The sequence below is a fragment of the Falco cherrug genome, chromosome 2 (assembly GCF_023634085.1).
Source record: "Falco cherrug isolate bFalChe1 chromosome 2, bFalChe1.pri, whole genome shotgun sequence".
Lineage (NCBI taxonomy): Eukaryota > Metazoa > Chordata > Aves > Falconiformes > Falconidae > Falco > Falco cherrug.
The window spans coordinates 117,626,605-117,650,226 of record NC_073698.1 but is presented as its reverse complement, the minus strand read 5'-3'; the positions used below and the strand labels follow the sequence as shown (position 1 = coordinate 117,650,226).

Here is a 23,622-nt window from a genome sequence, read left to right as displayed (position 1 = left end):
TTGGTAGTGTACTGTGAGAGAATAACTAATTTATATTTTATTTCACCCACTCTTAAAGTGCTTCTGATTTCAGCTTCTTTCTTCCCCATCATGTCCTTCCCTTTCCATGCTTCCCTGACCTCTTGTTCCTCTCAGTCCTGGATAAGTCCCTTCCTGGTGCTCTTTTGTTCTTTGCAAAGAGTTTTGCTTCAAGCGTGCTATTTTCTTGCTTATCTGGGCACTCTGTCCATCTGATTGCTCCCTTTCCCGCTCTGATACCCAAGAGTTCACAAGGGTGGCTCCATCCTGTGAAGGTGGTGCTATCTCCCTGGGTCACAGTCGAAGGAGCTCTGGTGAAAGCTTGTCCTTGTTTCCAAACCTGAAGGCAGCCCCTCTAGGAAAAGCAAATAACCTGGATCCCAGTAGAAAGACCTGGGAAAAACAGAGGTAACCGTCTGCAGGAGCTCCACAGAGCTCAAATCCAAGGCACACGCCGCCTGGAGCTCGTGTGACGTGTCCTCTTCAACCTGCTGCGCTGCATGACTGTCCCATCAAGATCCACGGAAAAGAGAGAATGTACAGCTGTGGACCCGACTGAGCAACGTAATGGGTGTTTCACTGTGAGGAAAGGGGAAGTGAACTCTCACCACTGTTGCACTCATGTTAAGTTTGATTTATATTAAGCAGCTGGGGATTTCAGCTAACAGATCTTTACGTAGGGGTGATAAATATTGGTGGTGTTCTGCCTCCTTTGTCATGGTGCAATCTGGGGTAAGAAATCAAAAGGTAACTATGAAATCCACTTGGTAAGGCTTGTTTTCTTGCTGGACTGTGGTGATGAGAGCAGCACTAGGAAAACACATGAAGCTTTGGTGAAAACACTGGATAATATATTCCTGGAGAGCATGGAAGGTTTATTGATGGGCATGAGAGATGGGAATTCTCGGGGTGCGGGAAAGCTGGCTTGTTTCCCTGCCAGCCCTGAGCGTACCGCCGGGAACGTGCACGAGTGGTTGCGCTGGCAGAGAGGAGAGAGTATGCTCCTGTGTCCTGCTCTGCCTCCAAGTCACGTTCCTGCAGTCAGGTAGCTGCTCATGCGTGCTAGCTGTGCTTTCCTCTTGTCCTGGCTGCCCTGGGTGCAAACCTGCACGTGTGTTGGGCAGCAGCCCAGAGGACTGCCTGGCGGCCAGCGTGCTGCTGCGGTAGGTGCTCTGCCCTACCACCTCCAGGCAAGCCCAGCGCCATCCTCTTGTGTTCCTAAATTCTTCCTTAAACCACTGCGTTTCTCTACAGGTAGGGAGATTCAAGAAGAGATGTATCAAAAGTTTTCCAGTCTATGTGGAAGAACGGGGTTCAGAGTTAAATGAAGGTAAATCCATCCTGCTTGATCTGGAGCGGTGGTAGGATCTCAGATGAAGTATTCGGGAATATTTTTGCACTGAGCTGTGTAGTGTTTTCTGAGATTGATATTTTAATCTTAGGATTTTTAGGGAATTTGTTGCAATGTTATAGTTGATAGGGTAAAAGTGCTGTTGGCTAGGATTCTTCTGTAGCGAACAGCTCCTCTCTCCCTCTGCCCCCATCACTCCCACCTCAGTGAAGCCCTTCCTAATCTGCAGTCAAGAATCCTACCTTCTCTAAACTGATTTGGGCACCAGAGGGGCTAAATCTTATTGCAACTTGCAGTAGTAACCATGAACTGAGATATGTTTCCCGCCTGGTTCACTGGAAAAAGAAATTGTTCCTCTGCCCATGTTGACCAGTCACGTTTTGGTTCGGCTGCTGGCGGAACTCCAATGAGAAGGGGCCGACCGGCCACGTGAGAAACTGGAAAATTAGAGAAATTGGGATTCTTGAGCAGGCTGGCTGTCTCCTAAGCACATTTTGGTTTTGCTGGAAGACGAGAAATCCCAGTGTCAGGGAGGAGTAATGACACAAGTTCATGGGGTGCACGTAGAGGGTTGGTGGTGGTCTACCAAGAGCGATGAACATTGATGGGGAGTGAGATGGTCAGGGAGTGGAGGCAGTGTGAAGCCCTGTGATGACCCACAGCACCAGGCTGCAGGAGTTACTCAGCATAGCCTTGTTTTGCACCTGGGGTTGAGGTTTTTGCTGCAGCCTCCTGGCTGTGTTTCCTATGAAGCGCTTGTTGGAGCTGCGAAGAGTTTATTTTTTGAGCGCTCTGCTGGCCTTAGCTGTCAGGGTCACCTGAGATCTGGGCTCCGAGCCTTCAGGCAGGTCTCTGTTAGTGCTGCAGGGGCCAGATTTGGGTGAGAAACTTTAATCTGATGTCACTTTTGGGAAAGACAAAACTCTCTGCTATGGGATAAATGTGGTGCTTAATAGTCGATATAAAGAACTTGTTATACCTTGGTTTTTTGGTATGTAGGCAGCATGCCCACCTATGGAAAAATCCTCTCTGTTCCCACAGGAGCAGGAACTGTGTCTCTGCCAGCTAGCCCGAATATTTTCCCACTCCCTTCTGCCACAGCTTGGCACGTTAATCTAGCCAATGTAAAGAACCTGGGGGTAAAATTAGCCCTAGAAAGTGGAATGGGTGCCCTAGCATCTAGAAAAATTGTTACGCAAAAGCAGGAAAGGCAGAGAGCCATTGCAAAAGATCGGATGTGGAAACCTCTGAGGTGTGAGCAGCTAGCTGGACCGATGGGACAATCCCTGGTTTCCTGGCAGCATCCCTCAGGATGTTTTCCCCTTGTGTTTAAAGTGAGGTTTCTGCGAGGTCTTCCTTCCCCAAGCTTCTCCATATTAGCTGGAAGGTCGGTACTTTAATACGAGAGTGGAGATATTCCCAGAAACCGCACAATTGTTTCTTCTGGTCTTCCTGATAATTGGAGGGGCTAAGTGGTAAACAATAAGCACGAATTTATTTGCCATCAGCCTAATGTGTATTAGATGGATAATGTGACAAATTGTTCAACGCAAGCTATAAATCCTCGGCTCGGTAGTTTCACACCTCTCGGGATAGTGGAAGCAGCCTTACCGTCCTTGCCTCGCGCGCCCTGCGTGCACAGAAGGGCGATGTGCTGGGGTCGCTCCGTTACGCGGTGGGTTAGGGCAGGTACAGCTCTCGCACGGTGACAGGTTTCTTCGGTCCGACTGTTGGTATGGGTCCGCATTTGTCAGCCTTCCCTGCTGAAATATTTGGGAGTCGGTTTTGAACTACGTTTAGAATTTATAGGCATTCGGATCCTTTTGAGAAAATAATTAGCTTAGGGCTGTTCCTCGAAGAAGAGATACCCCTGGATGGGCGTTTCGGAGCGGTGGGGCTGTCGCTATGGCCCTGTCCCCAAACAGTCTGCCTTAGTTCAGATACCGTATGATTTAGATGTTTATACATCATTCTTCTCTGCTGGCATGCACATATATGGTGTGTTCTATTTTAAAAATAAGGATTTTATTTATACTGTGACAAGATGAATATAAAAAATGTTAAGTCAAAAAAGAAAACATTACTTTGCTGTCTTTGCTGCCAGATGTCTTCCTTCCAAAAATAGGGTAAATATAAACACTTGGGGTTTTTGCCTTACTCACTGAAATGGTAGAAGGTACCTTCAGGGCAATAAATAAATATTTTGTGAGGGAAGTATTTCAAGGTTTACTAAGTCTTTAAGTTAAAGTGTTCCATAATGGTTTATTTTACCTTTATAAATTACTATGAAAATATTTTATGTAAAGGAATAGGTAGCTCATGAGCAACACTACTTCATGTCAAATTCTGCATCTTCCAACTCTGATTTGCTTCTCTGGTTGAAGGTAAGAGACTGCGGTAGAGGGGACAGAGCGGTGATTAGGGTGGACGACAAGCTGAGTAAGCTGCGCTGAGACTTCAGGTAGAGATTGGCTTTTTTTTTGTGAATCTCTTTTCTCAGTGACATTTCCAAACAAGTAACTATTTGAAAATGGAGTTGCCTTGGTTTCTCTCACCTTGGCTGAAGAGGAACTGTCTTAAAGGAAGAGCTGAGAGCAACCTCCGCAGTACTCTGTGCCTTTGTCTTCAGAGCCCTGAGAGACAGAGGGTGGTGGAGCCAACCCCCCCGGGCGGAGGAGCGATTCTGGTCCTGCCCTCTGTGATATGGGGTGCCGTCAACACCGGGCGGTGGGGCAGAAGAGGAACTATGGCAGGTAGCAGACGCAATTACGGTAATTACGGAGGATTATAGGGAAGAGTTTAACTGTGAAGAGGAACCGAAGGAGGCCGCTTCTTTATGTGATGGAGAGGATTTTGAGGGGAGTGCAGGTCCGAGGACAGCTGCTCTCTCTGAAGAGCAAGTGTGCAGAAACTTGACGCGAGGCTTCTCCAGATTGCTGCTGCCTGTAGGAGCTCGCCTGTTGCCAGAACTGCTGATACCTAATACTGGTGGGTTTGCTGGCTGGCTTCTGTGCTAGAAAAAGAAGCCACCAAACTAGACCCACATGAATTCTCGTGTTTCCAAGATGATCTCTGTTGATATGGCTTTAGTCCTAGATATGACCTAGCTCTACATAATAGGGTCAAATAGAAATAACGTGGAAATACAAATGTCACTTTTCATTCTTGCAGAAAACCTTGAAGAGGGCTCCAGCTTCCTTCTTGGGACACATGTAGTCCTATTTGATCCTCTGTTTTAAGGTGAACATACATATGCATGTACAACTAGTCCTTAAGTTTCTGTGCAATTTGCTGACTTCTGTGACATGATCCTGAGATGACTCCAGCTTTGTCGTTACTCTGAGTAGCCCTTTTCTCTAGGCAAGGTCTTCCACTGAAAACCAGCGTGGCATTTAAATTAAAAAAGGTAGGTTTTGGTTAGTATCTACATGAGGAGCCTTCACATTCTAGAAAGAGAAGACTGAGGTGGACAGACAGAAATAAAGGGTATGTGTACATCTTGTTCCCACCTTGTGCTGTCCTTGTAGATGGATCCTTGCTTCCAGGTTTGATTTCGGACAACTTCATGCTTTTCTGCCTCACGTCAGATTTTGCATGCTACCTTCTAGCAGCCCCTTGTGTGCTCTCAGCTCCTCATGGCGCTTTTTTTAGGGGATGCAGGTCCTGGGCAATTTGCTTGGTCCTTCTCTGTAATAATTTCCAGGCTGGAGCTTTCTTTTCTAGAACAGTTGTAGTTACTTCTAAGAAAAAGAGGGCTTCCTCTTCTCAAGTGCTCACTTGAAGCAATTGCTCCCTTTCTAAAGAGAGATGCTGCTCAAGTTGGGGGGGAAAAAAACCCAACAAAAAAACCCCAAAAAAACCCAAAAAACAAAAAGGAAGGCCCAAACCCCTAAAAGGCACATCAGGAATTTCATTTCTTTAAAAAGCCAGAGGAAGGCACGTCTGCATGGCCTGGGACCGTCTTAAAGGACCCCCAACAAGCAGCTACTGGAGTACAACTATCCCTGTGCCACACAGCAGCTCTCTGTGTGTGCAGCAAGTCCAGGTTGTCCAGGATACCTTGTCTTCCAGAAGGAAAGTGTCTGCTTTTGCTACATATCAGAGATTTTAATCTTTTGTCACAGGCAGCAGGGAGATCTTCAGTTCACAGATTCTTCTGGGAGGAAGAGATGTGGATGTAGAAGATGCAATATGAAAAGTACTGTCAGTCTCCCTATAAAAGAGAGAGATGTGACATAACCCAGGTGTGTAAACCCAGTGGGTTTAAGCTGGAAAAAATCTTTGGGTATTAATCTGGAGGTTTAGCTCTTCTTTCTCATCTTATTTGTACTACATATGGTTGAAGCAGTGTAGTGCAGAAAAGGAAAAGTACTAGGAATGACACTTCTCTGCCATAACTTGGAAGAAAAATTGTTTTGTCCCATGGGGGTAGGAATTAAAATTTGTCAGTGTTTTCTTTAAGTGTGTGTTTTCTTTCTGCTTCGTAATCTCCAGAGAATAAGGTTCCAGAGCCCGTCAGCTTTCCCACATCCTGAGAAAGTTGGGAGTACTTTCTTCTCAGCATGTCTTTTTCCCTTCCCAAGCAGTTGCACAGGAAAAGGCGAGACCCGTTTGCCTCGCTGCCTGTGAGCACTGCTCCTGATATAATGACCCAGTCCAGAGGTGGATGGTGAGGGCTGAACCCTTTTAGTCTTGCTTTCAAAATGGTGAAGTCCCATCCTTTGTTTTTTTCTAATGGTTTCTGGTGGCTGCCACTCATTTCCTACAAGCAGAGCGCTGTGGAAGGGAGGGCAAGGTGTGTACGTGTGGGGATGGGTCGGCGGCTCATTACTGTCTTATTTTGTAGCCTTTGCTGCTTGAATCCAGGGGATGTGTCTGGAAATCATTAGGGAGGAACAGAATGTGCAGCTGTGCACTTTAGCTCGAAAGAAGTGATAGGGAGGGGAAGGGGAGTGGGAGCCATGGTGAGTTGCTGGTACAGGTAGGATAGCAAGATGTACGGTGACTTTAATGGTGCGGCTCCACAGACATGCTTTCTCTATCTTCCCCATCTTGTGTCTCTTCTGTTCTTGTGTCAGCTTTTCCACTACCCACATGCTCCTTTTTTGTTTTGTTTTTTTTATATTTGTTTTCCCATCCCATATTTTGTTTGGCCTTTTGGCTGTTCTCTTGCCCTTGCCTTTGTAAGCTGTCATGCCCAAGGGTTATACATAGTGCACTGGGAACAACTGAGCGATGTACATTTTGGCGCCCAGTGGATCCCAGTACTGCTGGGAAGCCTGTAGCTTCTTATGGGCAAATTTCATACCGACGTGGCGGTGAATAGAAAGGTTTGCTTTGGGCTGAAGAAGGGTGTAGAAACACAGGTCAAAGGAAGGCCTCGTGCCATTTATCTTCAGCCATGGACAAACATGCTGGAAGGATGTGGTTAGTCCAGTATCTGCCATCAATTTTGTTAAGTTATCAGCTCATCCTTTAGATGAAGATTTATTAAAAAAACAGTGGGTCAAAAATGTTTTTACAAATAAAAGGCCCAAAAGTGCGACAAAGTCCCATTTTTTTTCAGAACAGAGTTATTGTAAACATGATGAAAAGATAATTAGAAAGGAAACTAATGCAGGCTGAACAAACCTGGCATTTCACATATGACTTTTATCTGAGTGATACACTCCCCAGCAGAAAAAATACCTCATGGCACTGCTTGTTTTTTCCACTGTTAGTGTCTTAAAGTATTCCACTTCCAGATCTGAGAGGCTCTGTGTAAATACCATAAACTGTAGCTTTCCTTGTTATTTATTCCAGTGCGGTTTTTTGGTTATATGTATGTTTTGTCATTTTCCCTTTTTTACCTGAGAACTACTGAAAAGCTGTGAAGATAAAAAGGAAACATTTTGTGCCAGGACTTGTTGAGGTTCATTCCGGGAAATAATTAATTATAGAAAAACAATTCATTTTCAGAAAAATAATGGAAATATTTTCAGAGATCTAGTATAGTATCACATTCTGCTTTTGCTTGTGTAAACGCAGGTACGCTGAAGTCCTGCAGTAGCAGTGATGCAGTGTGTATTCTGTAACTTGTGTCATTTTATCTGTGTCCTGGGATGCTGCTGAACAGTGTCTTATTAAAAACCAACAGCAGACTCCTCTTTCCAGGGGATATGAATCTGATAAGCATCAGTCCCTTCCCTATCCCCATAGGAAGCTCCTGCCCAGAGGCAGGCTGAGTTATTCTTAGACTTTTGGAAAGTCTTTCAAAGAGTAAGTTTGTCAGCACGTTAGGACCCACAAGGGAGGGAGAGATGCAAAAAGGAAGGGGCAGGTAGATGGTGACTGGGTCATGACAACCCTCGGTTGCCAGTCAAGGCTAAATGGTCATCTGCCTCAGTGGTACCCTCCTGGCACGTTTTTGGTGAGAGCTGGCTGAAGTAAGCACACTGCTCGCCTTTACTTGTTGGTATAAAATAAGAGGGGGTCTATGCATTTAAATGAAACGCTGCCATCATATCATTCAAGGTCACGTTGTGAGTCGCATCCTGCCCTGCCAGCCTATAGGAGGTTCTTTTTTGCAATAGTTGATTAAAATGGCAGTCCTTAGCTTTTGTGCTCCTGCTTACCAAAATACTTATTTTATTCATGTGAAATGCTTGTACACCAACGCATGCAATATGAGAAATGAGCAGGGTCTGGAAACGCTGGTCTGTCCCCAGTCATCGGTGTTAGTGGGATGTGGCAGGATGCATCCCACGGTTGGAGTGCAGGGATGGGGGGCTGCAGGCTGCTCGGGAGGGACAGGCAGGGCAGGACACCCCTAACTGTACGGTCCTCACAGTTAGGGATGATGTGTTTGAGAGCTGCTGGGTGAGGATTAGGGGGGTGGAAAACGAAGCAGATGTTGTAGTTAGTGGTGTCTGCTGGATGATTGCCTGCAGAGTAACTCATCAGTGCTATCAGGAGAAGTATCTGGATTGGTAATCCTTGTCCTTATGGGAGATTTCAAGTTCCCAGACATCAGCTGGGAACGCCATACTGCTGTGACAAGCAAGTCTGGGAAATTCCAGTAGTTTGCTAAAGATAACTCCTTGTACCCAGTGAGCCAGCTGGGAAAGATGCCCTCCTAGATTTGTTATTTGTGAATAGAGAAAGTCTCATGGGAGACGTGCTGGTAAGTAGCTGTCTTGGCCGCAGCGACCACAAAATGGTTGTGTTTAAAACTGTCTGCGTAATGGGGAAAAAGGACAGCAGAGTTGCTATCCCGGACTCCAGGAGAGCAAATTTGAAGCTATTGAGGGAGCTATTTAGCAGAGTACCCTGGCAATCCGCTCTTGAGGGTTTGGGGTCCATGAGTGCTGGTCAGTTTTTAAGAACCACCTTTGAGAAGCTCAAGGGGAGGCAATTCCGCTGTGCCATAAACCAAGCAAGCGGGGCAGGAGGCCAGCTTGGCTGAACAGGGAATTCCTCCCAAGGAAAAGGAAATTGTACACACTCTGGAAGAATCTAATCGCTGTGGTCCATGTATGCAGGGAGAAGGCATGGAAGGCAAAAGCTGAACTAGAGTTGAAACTGGTCAGTGTTGTCAGACAACAAGAAAGGCTTTTTCAAGTACATTAATAAAATGAGGAGGTCTAAGGAAAGCACTGAACTGCTACTTGTTGAGGGTGGTCACCTGAAAAATAGAGATGAAGAAAAAGTGGAGCTATTCAATGCTTTCTTTGCCTCAGTCTCTAATAATAACAAGAGACCTTGGGTTGCCCTGTCCTCTGAGTCAGAGTACCATGACTGCAGGTACAGTGGCTTTCCATGTTGTGGAAATTTGACTTGTCCATTTCAGTGGACACCGCAATTGTAAGGGACCCATTGCAACAGCTGAATGTTCGTAAGTCCGTGAAGCCTGGTGGGATCCATCCCAGAGTACTGCAGCAGCTGGTAGATGTTATGGCAGGATCCCTCTCAATCATCTACCAAAGGTGTTGGTGCTGTGGGGAGGTCCCTGCTGACTGGAAGCTAGCCAGGGTTATTGCAAATTACAAGAAGGGCATGAGGGAAGACCCAGGCAATTACAGACCTGTTGGTCTAACCTCAGTACCTGGAAAAATTATGGAGAAGACCATACTGGGTACTACTGAAAGACATTTAAAGAACAGTGCAACCATCGGGCATGGTCAATGCGGGTTCCCAAAGGGAAAGTCCTGTTGAACTAATTTAATATCCTTCTGTGATTAGAGCACACGCCTAGTGGATGAGGGGAAGGTGCGGATGTAATTTTTCTGAATTTAGTAAGGCTTTCGATCCTGTCCCTCACAGCATCCTCTGGACAAGCTATCCAACTGTGAGATGAGCAGGTACATGGTCATCTCTAGGTGAGCTGTCTGAGATCTGGCTGAACAGCAGGGCTCAAAGGGTTGTAGTGAATGGGGCTACAGCTGGCTGGTGACCAGTGGTGTTCCTCAGGGTTCAGTTCTAGGGCCAGCTCGGTTTCATGTATTTATCAATGATCTAAATACAGGAGTTGAATGCACCATTAGCAAGTTTGTTGATGATACCAAACTTGGAGGTGCTGTTGACTCTCTCGAGGGACAAGAGGCCTCACAGAGGGATCTAGATAGATCGGAGCATTGGGCAATGATTAATGGGATGAAATTTAACAAGTCCAAATGCCAGATTCTGCACCTGTGATGGAGTAACGCTGGGCACAGGTATAAACTGGGAGAGGAGTGGCTGGAGAGCAGCCCTGCAGGAAGGGATCTGGGGTGCTGGGTGGCAGCAGGCTCAGTACGGGTGGCAGCAGTGAGCCCTGGCAGCCCAGAGGGCAAAGCCCACCCTGGGGTGCATCAAACACAGCGTAGCCAGCCCGTCGAAAGAGGTGATTATCCCGCTGTATTTCGTGTTGGTGGGACCTCACCTTGAGTACTGTGTGCAGTTCTGGGCCCTGCAATGTAAGAAGGATACTTGAACACGTCTGGAGGAGGGCAGCAAAGCTGGTGGAAGGGCTGGAAGGCATGTCCTGTGAGGAGTAGCTAAGGAATTTCAGTTTGTCTGGTTTGGAGATAAGAAGGCAGAGGAGTGACTTCCTTGCTTTCCGTGGCTCCCTGGGGAGGGGAAGTGGAGGGAGGTTCTGATCTCTTCTCCCTGGTATCCAGTGATAAGATGAGTGGGAATGGTTCAAAACTGCTCTGTGGGAGGTTTAGACTGGACACTAGGAAGCATTTCTGTACCAAGAGGGTGGCCAAACACTGGAACAGGCTTCCAAGAGGGGTGGTTGATGCCCCAAGCCTGTCAGGGTTTCAGAGGCATTTGGGCAATGCTTTTAATAGTGTGCTTTAACTTTTGGTCAGCCCTGAAGCTGTCAGGCAGTGGGACTAGATGATTGTTGTACGTCCTTTCCAACTGAGCTATTCTGTTCCATTTTTTCTATAAGGAAAGTTATTCCACTTCCATATCCCCAAAGGAACTCAACATCTAATTTGATCATTTGTGTTTAATTCTCTTCCAGTGGAAATGACAGCCTCCATAAAATCAGGCTGATATTGTTAAACTGATATTCCAGGAAGGACTGTCAAATTGATGGGTTACAGGAAACTCCAGGGAAAGTCTGAGTTTCACTAGGTCCGAGGAGGAGTGACCCATGACTCTTTAGTTTTCCCAAAGTTAGAGACAAGCACAGCCTCGTAGCTAAAAGCGGTAACTGTTTATTTGTTACTGTGCATTGTCATCAAACATTTATTTAGAAAAAATATAAAGTTATTTCTTTTTACGTAGCTGGCAAACCAGCAGCCTTTGGTTTCCAGGAATAGTGATTAGTAAGTAGGGGGACTGGTCCGTGTTTGGAGTGCCTTGTACTCTATAGGTTCTGCCTGAAACCTCGTAAAGTGGAATATTAACTGGGGAGAGATCTGCTAGCGAGGATGTAAACCCCGGTATCTTTAGTGTGCAGCAGGCTGGCAAGAGAACGCCAGGGTCCCCAGACTAACTCCAGATTAATTACCATCCCTTCCTGACCAACCACAGCACAGAGACAGAAGCAGAGGCTAATTTCTTCTCTTGTGGAAAAGTTTTCTCTTACCCTGTAAGCCAACCTGCGGAGGCAGCGGGGCAGGTTGTGTGCACTGCATGTGTCACCAGTTGATGTCTTGGCTCACAGGATACAGGCTGGCAGTGAGGATTCGTGATTTAGCCTTCTTGATAGCCCATTTTATTAGAGCTTGCAGTTACAGGGTATTAAACCACCTTTTTTTTTATTGTTCGGTGAGATTTCTGGGGCTTCTGATGTGGAATAAATTTTTCCACTATCAAGTAAACCCCTCCGTTCCTGGCATGCGAAGCAGCTGCCTATATTCCACTTCGTGGTTTTACGTTCCCTGGATCTCTTGTTCAGCTCACGTGAAGCTGGGTGACAGGCACTGGTTGGGGTAATACTGTAGCGCTGCTGAATAGGTGTGCGGTGTGGTTTGGACTGGGCTTCAAAGGTACTAAGCTGATCCTATACGACTGTATTAACGAATTTGCCCGAGATAAATAATTTTAGAAGACTTTCACTGTTAGCTACGCTCTTGGAGTAACACCTACGGGAGATTTAATCTCTCCTAAGCAAATAAATAATATGCAACCTGGATCTGCTTGCAGCATATGTTTTAGTAGAAGGTCTTCCACTTAGAGGCTGAAGTTCAAATGTACCATAAAGGCCAAACAGGTTGAATGTCTCATCTTGATTCTGTCTCCCATCCATTTGTTATTTGTGCAAAATTACTTGCGTGGAGTTTGTTTACTGTATTACAGGCTTACTGCTGAAACTGAAAATCAGGAAATTAATCTAATGCATGGGAGGGAACAATGCAAAAAAGTTAACTCATTTTAAGTTACGGGATTCGTATATAGTCTTGGCTTCTGTGTAAAATTGATCTAAATTCAAACATACACTTAAGTTAGAGGTCCCAGGCAGCACAGAACTTTTACAGCCATTACACAATCTGTTGGCAAACCAGAATTTTTTAAGAATCTTGCATGGAAAAAAATGCATGTATGTCTACTGAGGTGGACCAAAAGCTTCATCTTAGATGTGAAGGTATAAGACAGGCCTATTCCTTAGCCCTAACCCAGGAGAAGAATTTTCTTGCCTGTTAGCTAGAAATATGCTCACTTGAGGTGTTAATGGTATTAAAATATTATTCGTGTGAGGCTCAGATGAGATTGGCGATATGTTCAGTCTTACAGGGCCACAAAGAACGTGTTGGGTTTTTTTTATGGGAATGCATACTTGGGCTGCCCCATGAGAAACCTGCGACACTGACATGGTAAGAGGCCATCCAGTCCTGTAGACATCATGTCCCTAGTAAAGGTGACCAACAAAGTATGTGAGAACTGAGCTGCAATGCTCTTTCATGAAGATAGACAAGCCTCACTAAAACTAAATGAAAATTATGTATCAGCACTCTCTAAACTGTTCTGGAAAAGGCTTTATGTCCTTTTCTTTGATGGATTAGTAAAGCCCAGATAAACCGCTCATTTCTATTTATTTTAACATACTTGGCAAAACTCCTCCTAGTTCTCCCTAGCTCTAGTTTATCAGCTGGTGTCATTTTAAGACTATAAATGTGTTGTATGGGCAGCATTTCCTGGCGGGCTTAATCTGAAGTTGAGTGAAATCAGCAAGGAGATCCTCTCTTCTATGCCCTATTTAAACCAGTCTGTGTTTTAAAGGCAAAACCCTCTTGTATTCTTAAAACTGTGTAAGTAGTTAGATTACCTGGGAAAGGGGGACTTTCTGAAAGCTGTGCTTGGAATGTCCAGATGCTAGGCGGCAACTGTTTTACTTTTGGCTGTGTCCTATTTAGTTTCCTCTATTTGATTGGAGCGGAATTTGCCTGGCATGCCACAAAATCCTCAGCAAGACCCAAAATATGGTTTTGGGAAGCCCACTGCCCTCGGGCTGCTGTCACAAAGAAATTCACAGAGGTCAACGGGAAAGACGGTGTTTATCCTAAACAGATGAACCATGGTTTCGGTTACCTTGTTGGTGAGACTAACTGGAATGGGCAACAAAGGATCCAGCTGATGAACGGGCGGTAAGTGATGCACGGGAAAAGGGTGTGTGAATTCCTCCTCTGTGCTGGGTGTCTGAAACTAATTGCATGAGGACTGGAAAAGATAAAGGCCTGGCCAGAGGCAGCGCCGTCTGCCCTCGACACCGAAAGGCAGGAAGGAGATCCTAAAAGTGTCTTGCCCAGAGAACAGGATGAATAATAGGAAAAACAGCGTTACAGCCTTCTGTAAATGGAAGTTATGAACGGAGAGAATGAAAAGCTTATGTACGTAATCTTGAATTGGCCTCCCTGGGTGTGTGAATGAGCACCGTCTCGGCCTGTTTCCCCCATGGGGCTCTCCCTCCTGCGGGGACTCGGAACAGACAGCGCTCAGCTGTTCTGGTTGCTCAGGATGGGGGTTTCAGCGATTTTTCACTGCCCTGAGCGCTCTGTGTCAGTGCTCCAGAGGCCCAAAGCTCCCTGTCCCCCCCTCCTCCTCCCTCCCGAGGAAGAGGATGGCACGGGTGTGCAGAGCCCCTGGGAGGCGGGGGGTGCCTGGCAGCGGGCCGTGCGCCTGGCGGAGGGTGGGAGGCTGGGGGCTCAGGAAACCAGTGACTGCAGCCAGGCTGGAAGGGCTTCCTACCTTTGTCTTCTTTTTCTTTAAGAAATTGGAGCCATCAGGGGACAACGATGTTACCATGATGCAAACGTAAAGATGGCAGAAGGTTTGTTTGCCTACCATAAAAGCCCTTTGACCTATCCTTCCAAGGTCTCGGTTGCTTCTTCACTGAGGCAACCACATCTAAAATCACGGTTGATACGGTAAGAGGCCAGCTGATTTCCAGTAGCTACAGAAGAAAGCTGCACAGGAGCTAAAAGAGCATTTGGAAATTAAATAATAAACCATCTATTCTGATAGAGAGGAAATGAAAGCTTACATTCCTGTAGAAATCATTTCTTTGTGATTTGTTAAATCAAAGCAACCTGTCTGGAAAAAAAAATTGTGTTTTTCATCAGACAATACTTTTTTTCTGAAGACTTCTGTTGACGTTTTAGGAGAACTTATGAGGAGACAAAACTCTGTAAAGCTATCCTGTGGGAAAGTCAAGGGAGCATTTATGATGACTGCATTAAATGTTACAGGTACGTGCCACGGACCTAAGCAGCGGTGTAAACATCCCCCTCCTCTGGGGTACCCTAGAGGGCACGATTTTCTGGATAGAGCTGCCAAATACCTTTTGTGTTTCTTTAGACAAAAATGCGGTTTTCATACACCTGAAACTCCTGGACATTTTGCAAACTTTTTTTCTTTCCCATCCCAAAGCAGCTGGAGCCGGTGTGGCACACTGTCAGCCCAACCCCCTCGGTGTTTAATTTGGGGTGGCGTGTGGCTGTGCCCAGTTTGACCCCTGCCTGCCTCACTGGGACCAGTTGCCCTTCTGCACCCTCTCCTCTTTCTGTGGCTGTTGGCAGATGCTGGGCCTGTGGTTTAGACAAAGCAAAGCAATTATGCGGTGACACAGACACCTACGCGTCTGTGAAAATTATAGGGTATTGCTCCGTGTACAACACACCCTGAATACGGTCCTTCATCCGCTACACCTATAACCTTCCTACTGCGATCAAAATTAAATTTGCAATAAATTCAGGGAAAACAAAGATGAGGTGGCAGAGAAAAATATTTTTTTGAAAAGGAAATACATTAAAATCTCTATTTGGCAGCTGAAAAGCTGTACTTTGCCTGCTCATTATTCCAAAAAAAATACTTTACAAGCTCAGGACTGTCTTAGAAGAAACCAATGATGTTTATTTCTTCTTATAGTAATCTTTCCAGCCCGGGGAGGGCCAGAGTGCAGTCACCATCTGTAAGAGGAAAGCCAGAACTCCGTCATTCAGACCTGTTTTCTTTGGAAGATGTGCCAGGGGCCCATCACTCCCAGCACCTGCGCTCTGCCCTGACGCTTCCCGCTGGGTGCTGCCAACGCTCCTGTGGGTTCCGTGACCCCTGGATGAGTTTGGAGGAAATCAGCCCTTGCACCAGAGCTGTGTGCTGGATCAGATAATCTAATGAGAGGTCTTGAGTTTTCCTGTGAGCTGTAATTGTTGTTAGCCCCAGGGGCACTGCCCAAGGTGGCCGCAGAGAACTTGTGTTTTCTAACAGTCAGCAAGCCTCAGCTAGTGGAACCCAAATCTTGTGTGTATGGATGGGGAACGAGACCTTTTAGCTTGGCTGAACCACAAAAGTTACCTCTACATGATTTTTTTTCTGACTATCTGCTACCCTTTTTCCTTGGGGATGCGGACATCTCAGCTGCCCTCACTGATGACTGAAGAAATTTTATTTCTTATTTTATAAGAAAGAAAAATACTCAAAGGTCACAGTATCCTCTCAGATCATGCGATTTGCTCCATGACATCCAATGGTTCCTATAATGGAAGTGTTTCTGTAGTAGCGGTGTTGAAGCGACGGTGGGAATACTGGTAGGAATTTACGTTCTGTGTACTTCAAAAGTAGGAGCTGCTTCAAAGCGCTGCCTGTGAAAATACGTGATTTTTAAAGCAAGACTCTTCACTGAAGTAGCAGACTAATCTACTAGGGCATGTATCTGGCACTTCAGTGTTAAAGCAAAGCAAGAATGGTTGAAACGTAAAGATAATCTAATCCTGTGCAACTAGTACTCAAAGGTACACATGCTGGCAATATAGCCCTTCTTTTGGAAAAACAGTAGCTAGCAGAAGGACGTTTATTTCTGGAAAAAGAACCCTGAGAATGCTAGGGAGATTAATTGTAGACATCTTGTTAAAATTTTCAAGACTGGGTTGAACAGTCTCCCTCCCCCGTATTTGGGTGAATTACAGTTCTCTGGGGCCCTGTAATAGGTTATGTTTGTTTTCTACTCTTTGGGAGATAAGTGATAGTTAAGGACAATAAGTGTGTTTTCTGGCTAGGGCAAGCTGTACTTTGTGCCTCGCTGGGACAGTCCTTTGAGCAAGGCATTTTACAGGGCTCAGAATAGCAAATGCAGGGTGGAAATTGCCACGTGGCGGTCCTTGCCAGCTCTGCCACCCATCCGAGTGCACTGTCACCCACAGCCTGGGACGCACTTCCCCTGCTGGCACTGATCTGCTGGCTGGACCTTGAGTAAATCCCCTTCCTTTCTTCCTCCCCCTCCTCCTCCTCCTCCTCCATTTCTGGAATTCATGACAGAGGGGTTATGCTGAATGGCTGACCTGACGTTCTCCTGGCTTCATGGACGTCATGCTTTGATCACAAAGGGCATGACGGCTTTTCCAGGAGCCTTGTCCTTGGGTAAGGAAGGGAGGCAGTAGTTTGGGATTTAGTCTTTGGTTTTCCAAGAGGTGTTTGATGAGTGTTTCTAGTGGTTTATGTGTGAATTATTTTAACAGAGCAGCTCTAACAGTAGGTCGTGCCAGGAATGCGACACCCCTGCCCCCACATACTGCAGAGGAGTTGGCCTTTTCCGTGATGGAAGGAGGTTAACTGCAGCTGCAACCACTTGCGTGGTACATCGGCTCCCCTCAAATGCTCTCTGCTTAGGCAGGCATGAAACCATCAAAACACTCTTTTTACTTCTTATTGATTTCCTTCCTTCTCACTCACCTGCCAAGAGCCCTCAGGAGATGCTTATCCCAGAACATGGTTGGGACAAGCTGCAATCAGATGGTTTTTCTGTGCGGCAGAAAACTGGGATTCTATCGCCACCAACCACTGTGTGCAAACTGATGTCTGCACTCGCCTTGTCTGATATGAAAGCTATAATGTCAGACCCACCCTACTTCTCCCTCTTTTACCTAAACCCCTGTAATCTCGCTTCAGATGCTACAGGGATCAGAGGAAACCTATGGGCTGGCCAGAAGGCCATCCCATCTCTGACTTCCATTTGCCGCTAACTTGATGCTAGTGGGGAAGAAGGCGAGCCCACTCCAAGCCTGCTCTGCATTGCTGAGGATGCGCTCCAGCCCTCCCACTGGCACCTGCCTCCTGTCATCTGTAACATGCTCACTGCTCCAAGCTCCTGGGAGCAACCCTGGACCTTCAGTGGTTTCCACTCCTTCGTGTCTGAGGGGCTGAGAGAGGCGCTTTCTGCCACGGCTCATAGTAGCTGCTCAGTTTTTATCCAGTGTTGGTAGCAGGACGCCCACAAGTTAACATGGATCGAGGATATTCAGTCCTGGATCACAACCCAGTGAGTGGATCAAACTTAGATCCAGCATACACATCAGGTGAGCAGATCTCATTCTTAGACCTGCCTTAATTAATCCAGGCAGATGTACTTTGCTGCAGTTGGAAAGAAGGCTTGAGGATGATGGAAACTAAGTGTATGACAGCAGACCAAAATAAGTCGCCTTCTCCTTGGTGAAGCCCATACCGAAGCCACTGGGTCCCTACCCTGGGGGTGGGAAGGCTTTCCTCACAATGAAGCAGTCAGTCAGCCTGTTTATGGTGATTCATCCAGTGGCCACTTAACAGTAATGTGCGCAAATTGTGAGAGATGATTAATTTTTCTCCCACGAGTCTTAAGGGAGTTGGTGGTAGATGGCTCAGATTCAGCGTTCCACTGTAGCTCTCTGCAGTGGGTGGGATGAATCCCACACCGGAGTCGTGGCCCAGGGGGATGACAAGGTCAGTTTTGGGATGGGTGATTATATCCCATGTGGCAAATTAGGTTTTATTTAACATTTGAATTAGTTACTTCCGGGAGGAGAAAAAACTCCAAAGAAAGATAAGCATGTTTTGAAATACCGCATCTGTCAGAGACAAAGCTGGATGGGAGTAGAAAATGCAGAGAAATGGAATTCAAAAGAACCACGTTATTTTAAGAAAACAGAAAGAAGTCAATTATTTTAGCAGGTAATTTGGGACAGCCAAGTAGAAGCAAGCCTTGCAGATGAGGCAGCCTGTCAGCAGGTTGAGGAGGGGGATTGGGACCTGTGGCAATCGCGGAGCCACCCAAAGCAAAGACCCTCAGCTCCCTGCCTTGGCTTCATGTGGCCAGGCACAGCCGGGGCTCAAGGCAGGGTGGGACAGGGGGCAACTTCTGTCCCTCTAGGACATTCCTCAGGGTCAAGAGAGACAGGAGGTAGCAGAGAGATACTGTTAAGAAGAATTTTGCTTTATTTCTGTTTGGAATATAACTTTTTGGATTATATAGTCTTTCACTGACGTCAGAGTAATAAAAAGCACAGACTTAGAGAAAAGACTTGAAACTGAATAAATATTGTGAGATGGGTTTGGTGTTTTTTCGTTAAGCAAATTGAGAGTTGTCCTGGCCAAAAGTGCAAATGAAAATTGTAGCCCAGCTGGTAGTGCTGAAAACTGCTCAGAGTAAACCTGTGTGGCCATGGAATTTCAACAGTTTTGTGGGATTTTCCCTCTGGACACATAACACTTCAGGAGAAGGAGCAAACGGGTGAGCAATTAAGCATATAATTTAAGGTGCAAGGGTTTTATTTTGATCTTAATCAACGGAAACCACTTTTTCCTTCCAAAGAATTGCAGAAAAGCACTTGATGTTCCCTAAAAAGAACAAGCTCTGTTCATGCACCATCACCGTGCCACAGTTCAGTGGCATGTCGAAGCAGGTGCCATGTCTTCTTTCAGCACTGTAAGAAGACAAAGCAAAACCAAAGAACCCCCAAAATATCACTCAAAAAGAAGAAGGGGAGGGGAAAAAATGAGGTTTGTTGAGTGTAGAGGGGTTGTGCCTGTGCTTTGATGCACTCATTGAATTTAGGAGGGCTGGTCTGCAGGCTTGGCTTGCACTTGGGGGCTAGGGGGTACGAAAAAAGGGGTCCTGCTCGCAGGGGAGGAGGATGCTGATGCTCAATCCCTGCCGTTCCCTGCCATCTAGTGGTCTACCAAAACTGTAGTCTTCTGCCCAGCATCTTACGGCAGGATCAGAAGTGAGGGAGGATGCTCCCAGTGAGAGGCAGTGAGCGTTCTGCCACTGCACAGCCAGGCGACTGCCGTGCTTCTGCATCCTCCCATCCGCTCCTCGCTGCCCTTTCATCTTCCTTCTCTTCAGAAGACGGCCAGAGGTCTTGGTCACTCGTTCTGACCTTGTCTAGACTGGCAAGAGCTTCAAAGTTTTACCTTGGGTGCTTGCTGGATAACTAAGGGATTTTGCCAGCGCTGAAGTGAAGGATGGGGATATCACAGATAGCACAGGCTTTTTGGTCCTTTGGTCCTTACTGGACTGGGTGAAGCAGCATCCTCCAGGCTTGAACGCCCTGATGTGGGCAGCCGGGCCACAGGTGTGCTCCCAGCATTGCTACCAGCCATTCCCTGATAGCAGCAAATGGGTGAAACACTGGCAAACACTGGGAAAAAGTTCCCTGGTGAGGGCAACCCCCCACCCCCGGGGCCTTCCTTGATATTTGACCTGTGTTCCCGCAGTGGCATCCACTCTTTCTGTGAGACTTTACCCTCACTTCACTATTTGGAAATAACTATTAGATTAGGATGGTGAACTCAGAGGCCAATGTTTATAATAAGAAGAAACGTGACTTGCAAATGCAGGTGCATGGGCTGCTCCGACAGTTCCATCCCTCCTCTGTACCCACTCATGGGGACTATCAAAGTTGTTCTCTGTGTACACTTTCGGTATGTTGAATAGATTTCAAGCGTATTATTTTTTCCCTGGAAAGACTTCGAGTTGTGTTCAGCTTTTTACACAAGCAGCGGCCCTGCGCGAAAGTAATCCTAACCGGGGTAACATCCAGGGTGGTGTTTTTGCAAGCAGGTTCAGATTATCAGGGTGTTTAGGAAAACCACCTCCCAGAGGAAGTAGGGTGCTTTGACACATTCATCCAAAATTTCCAGTGGTGCAGAAAAGGAAAGACAACAGTGTGTGTTAAAAGTCTGGTACTTTCCACTTCACCCTTTGTGGTAATGAGATAAAGTAAAAACAGGAGATTGCTTTGCCTTTTTTGTTTATATCCTTTCCCATCCCCCCCCTGGAGAAATCAGAGCATATCTATTAGAAGTGGGGTAGGATGGGCAGGTGATTTCCCTGCCTGTGCTGGGGGCAGCAGGGCAGGATCTGGCAGCCTGGACCTGTCCCAGCCCCCATCCAGGAGCAGGGCAGCCAGGAGATGGACATGCCCCATGGACAGCCCCAACCCTGGTCATCAGGCACCCCCCTGGGGACAGGGGTAGAATGTCAGCTCTTGAGCGGGGTCTGCTACCCCACTGTTCAAGCCACAGGTGATGGATGCACCCTCTAGGACACAGAGAGGACGCGCGTTATTGTGGCCAGAACTGGGGCTTCTTGGCTGTGGTCCCAGCAGCAGGTGGTGTGGATGGATTAGGTGCCATGCTCCTTCCCCGTTCTTTGCAGAGAGGTGCTCTTTTTGCTGATGGTGGTTGTTTTGGACCACGGGGAGAAGAGCCACCTCCTTCTTGCCTGCCAAGCGGTCACGGTGGCTGTGGCTGCTGCAGCGTCCAGCCAGGCAGTGCAGCCTCCCCAGCATGTGGGACCCTCTCCTAACTCTGCCTCTGTGGTGAGGGTGCCCCCCGCGCTCCCTGATACATCTAGGAGCATGATGGCCAGAGAGCTTTGACAGATTTTAGCTAAGTTTGTGAAAGATCTAAGCTAACTTCTCTTTCTGGTCTGTCTTCAGACCCTATCCCATGTAAGTGAGATGCCAGAGCATGTGTCTCGATCGCCTTTGGTCAGGATGGGTGCGCAAGGAATTCTTGCGGTCCCCAACCACAGAGCAATGAGCTGAGCTATTTACGTGCAAACCCACCACCGAAAGAGCTCGGTTCTATGTTTGGCCTGATCAGGATGCATATCTCTGGTTCCTAAGGTAAAAGGATACCGTGCCATCTCTTCAGGGGAAGGAAGGAAGAAGTTATGTGTTCCTAGCTCCTTTTTCAACAGTCTTTGCAGTAGGTGTTGGCAGGTGTGTTCAGGCTGAGGATTGTCACAACTCCTGGCAAAATACATGCTTGTAATACAAAAATCAATTTTTAGCTTTATAAAGAGTTTTCACAACCCATACTTCCCTTGACGTGATGCCCCTAAGATTGTTTTGGTGATATTAGGGTGCTGTTATGTAATACCTGTCTGTTTTCTGCAACGAGAATGGGGGTTCCAGATCTATGAATTCACACTCTTTTATCCAGCACAGGGCACCGTTTGATTTTATTCTCTCCTGTAAAGCAACCAAGGAATTATTTGAGAACTGTATTTGCTGATTCAGAGAAATACGATCTGAGAAGGTAGCAAGTCTGATTTTTTTTTTTTAGGCATTGTGCTTCAAGAAAGGTGTCAACCAGCTGGAGAGAGCAGGGAGAACAGCAGCAAGACTGCTGGTCTGAGGAAAGGCTGAAAGACTTGGAGTCGTTAAGTCTACTGGGAGAAGTGATGTCTTCAAATACATAAAGTCAAACCCGTTAAGAGGGTAAGAGTGAATGTTCTCCACACCTACTTTAAATAGAATAAGAAGTAACGGATTTAGGTCTGTGAAGGGATTTTCAGGCTCAATATTAGGAAAAGCCTCTATTGGTAGAGGTTATAAGATGCTGGAATATGGTCTTGAGTGGCCAAGACCATCACTACAGGTCTTAAGACACAAGTCAGAGAAAAGCCTGTTTAGGATGGCTTTGGTATTGTGGTCTTCTCCTGGATCAGCCTCCTTTCTCTTGCCTTTTACTCTGCAATTGTAACGCCGTCTCTTTCACATGTACAAATAGGAAACGGGGAGTGTTGAAAGCACCCGGCCCTGAGCAAGCCCGTGTGCCTTCAAAGCTGGCTCTAGTTAAAGTGCAGGCAGGACAAAGGGGTGGCCAAAGTGCCCCATCCAACAGAGATCTGCTGTGATCTTACGCGTAGCCCTGTGTGGCTTTACCAAGAGCAGATGCATCGCATTTAGCCAAAAATGTGTGCCTATGCCTTTCAGGAAGGCAGTTCCGTTTCATTATTGGAACTGACAGCCAGAAATTGTCTGATTTCCAAGCGATCAGCACTCACATTTCCTAGATGTGGAACAGGTGCATTTTTTAAAAATGTGGAGAAATATGCTGCAAAAGCTACTTCGGAGATGACTTAAATTTCTTCTCTTTTTGAGTAGGGAAGAATGTTCCCAGGGCTTTTGGTGCTGGTGGCAGATGCGGCATTGATAATTCTGATGTCAGGTATCCTCTTGCCAACAGGCAAGTGCTGCAAACCTTTAGAAGATGAGAAACTGAAGCATTGCATGTCCACCTGACCCAGTTAAAATCTCGCTCTGAGCATTTGTCAGCTTCCACATCTTGGTGGAAACCTGCCCTTCAGCAAGGGCTACACCCCTGGAGGAGTGCTGCAAGGAGACTTGAGGTTCTCCAGGGTCCCAGGGAGATGTTTTGCTCTTGTTTTGTTCACTGAGCTTGCTTTCTGGCACCTGCTCCTGCGATTTGAGGTCAGCCAGAGTACTTTCACACTTCTCATTTGTCTCTGGTTTGTCTTTCCTTTCTCTTTTGCAGGTTTCGAGCTCTGATGCTCCAACAAAGAGAAGAAACTACACACTGGAGGATGAGAGCTTGCATGGGTATTGAGAGCTGTTCTCACTCAACCTTTGCTCCATCACAAGTCGGTGACCAAAATCAAAGCAGGCTTCTCACACCCCATCACTTGCTTATGATCCACTGTTGCTGCTCTAGTAACGCCTGTTCCCAGCCTGCAGAGAAGAGGAGGCTGGTACATCGCAGGGGGTTGCACCCCCCGAGCAAGGCAGCCGACCATCTCGTGCACCTGTGAGGTCCCCAGCTGGGGAGCTGGTGGTGACACTATTACCACAAACCATGTAAGGTGAAGTTTTGTGTCTGGCTTTCTTACCACGACAGAGGTTGCCACTGTAGTTAGCCATTTAAATGTGATTTTCCTGAGAAAATGGAGGGTCTACTGAACCTACTGTTTTCTTCCAGAAAACCACAACTGTTGATGTCTAAGGCATGGATGAAGGGAGCTGCAAGTTATTTAATTCGTGGTTTTTATTAAATGCAATTGAAATGGCATTTCTCAGAGCTTCTGGGCCTCCACAGGATTTGGGAAAATGCAGCAACATGAGGCTAAATCCCTGATGTAAAGTTTAGGTAGTAGACTTCTGGCTATTAACAATGTAAAAGAGGAATTAAAAAAACCTAGCAGAAGCCACCCCTGCTCCACCATCCTTCCCATAACCCAGAAACACTAGAAAGTAGGCAAGTTTCATAGCGAGCACTGAAAGTCA

The 23,622-nt window shown here is 46.6% G+C and overlaps 1 long non-coding RNA gene across 4 annotated transcripts in view; it reads left to right on the top strand.

The window, feature by feature from the left end:
- The first annotated feature begins 3,434 nt into the window (after positions 1 to 3,434).
- Positions 3,435 to 23,622, top strand: part of LOC114017615 (uncharacterized) — a 29,222-nt gene continuing 9,034 nt past the window's right edge. For 2 of the 4 annotated variants that reach the window (XR_008730887.1, XR_003562771.2), the window contains exons 1-7: positions 3,435 to 4,122; positions 13,198 to 13,428; positions 14,052 to 14,529; positions 15,209 to 15,963; positions 17,225 to 17,631; positions 21,662 to 21,816; positions 22,877 to 23,196. This is a non-coding gene — a long non-coding RNA (uncharacterized LOC114017615). Of the gene's footprint in view, positions 4,141 to 13,197; positions 13,429 to 14,051; positions 14,530 to 15,208; positions 15,964 to 17,224; positions 17,632 to 21,661; positions 21,817 to 22,876; positions 23,197 to 23,622 lie in introns of all 4 variants that reach the window. The other 2 variants (XR_008730886.1, XR_008730885.1) reach the window with 2 other exon arrangements.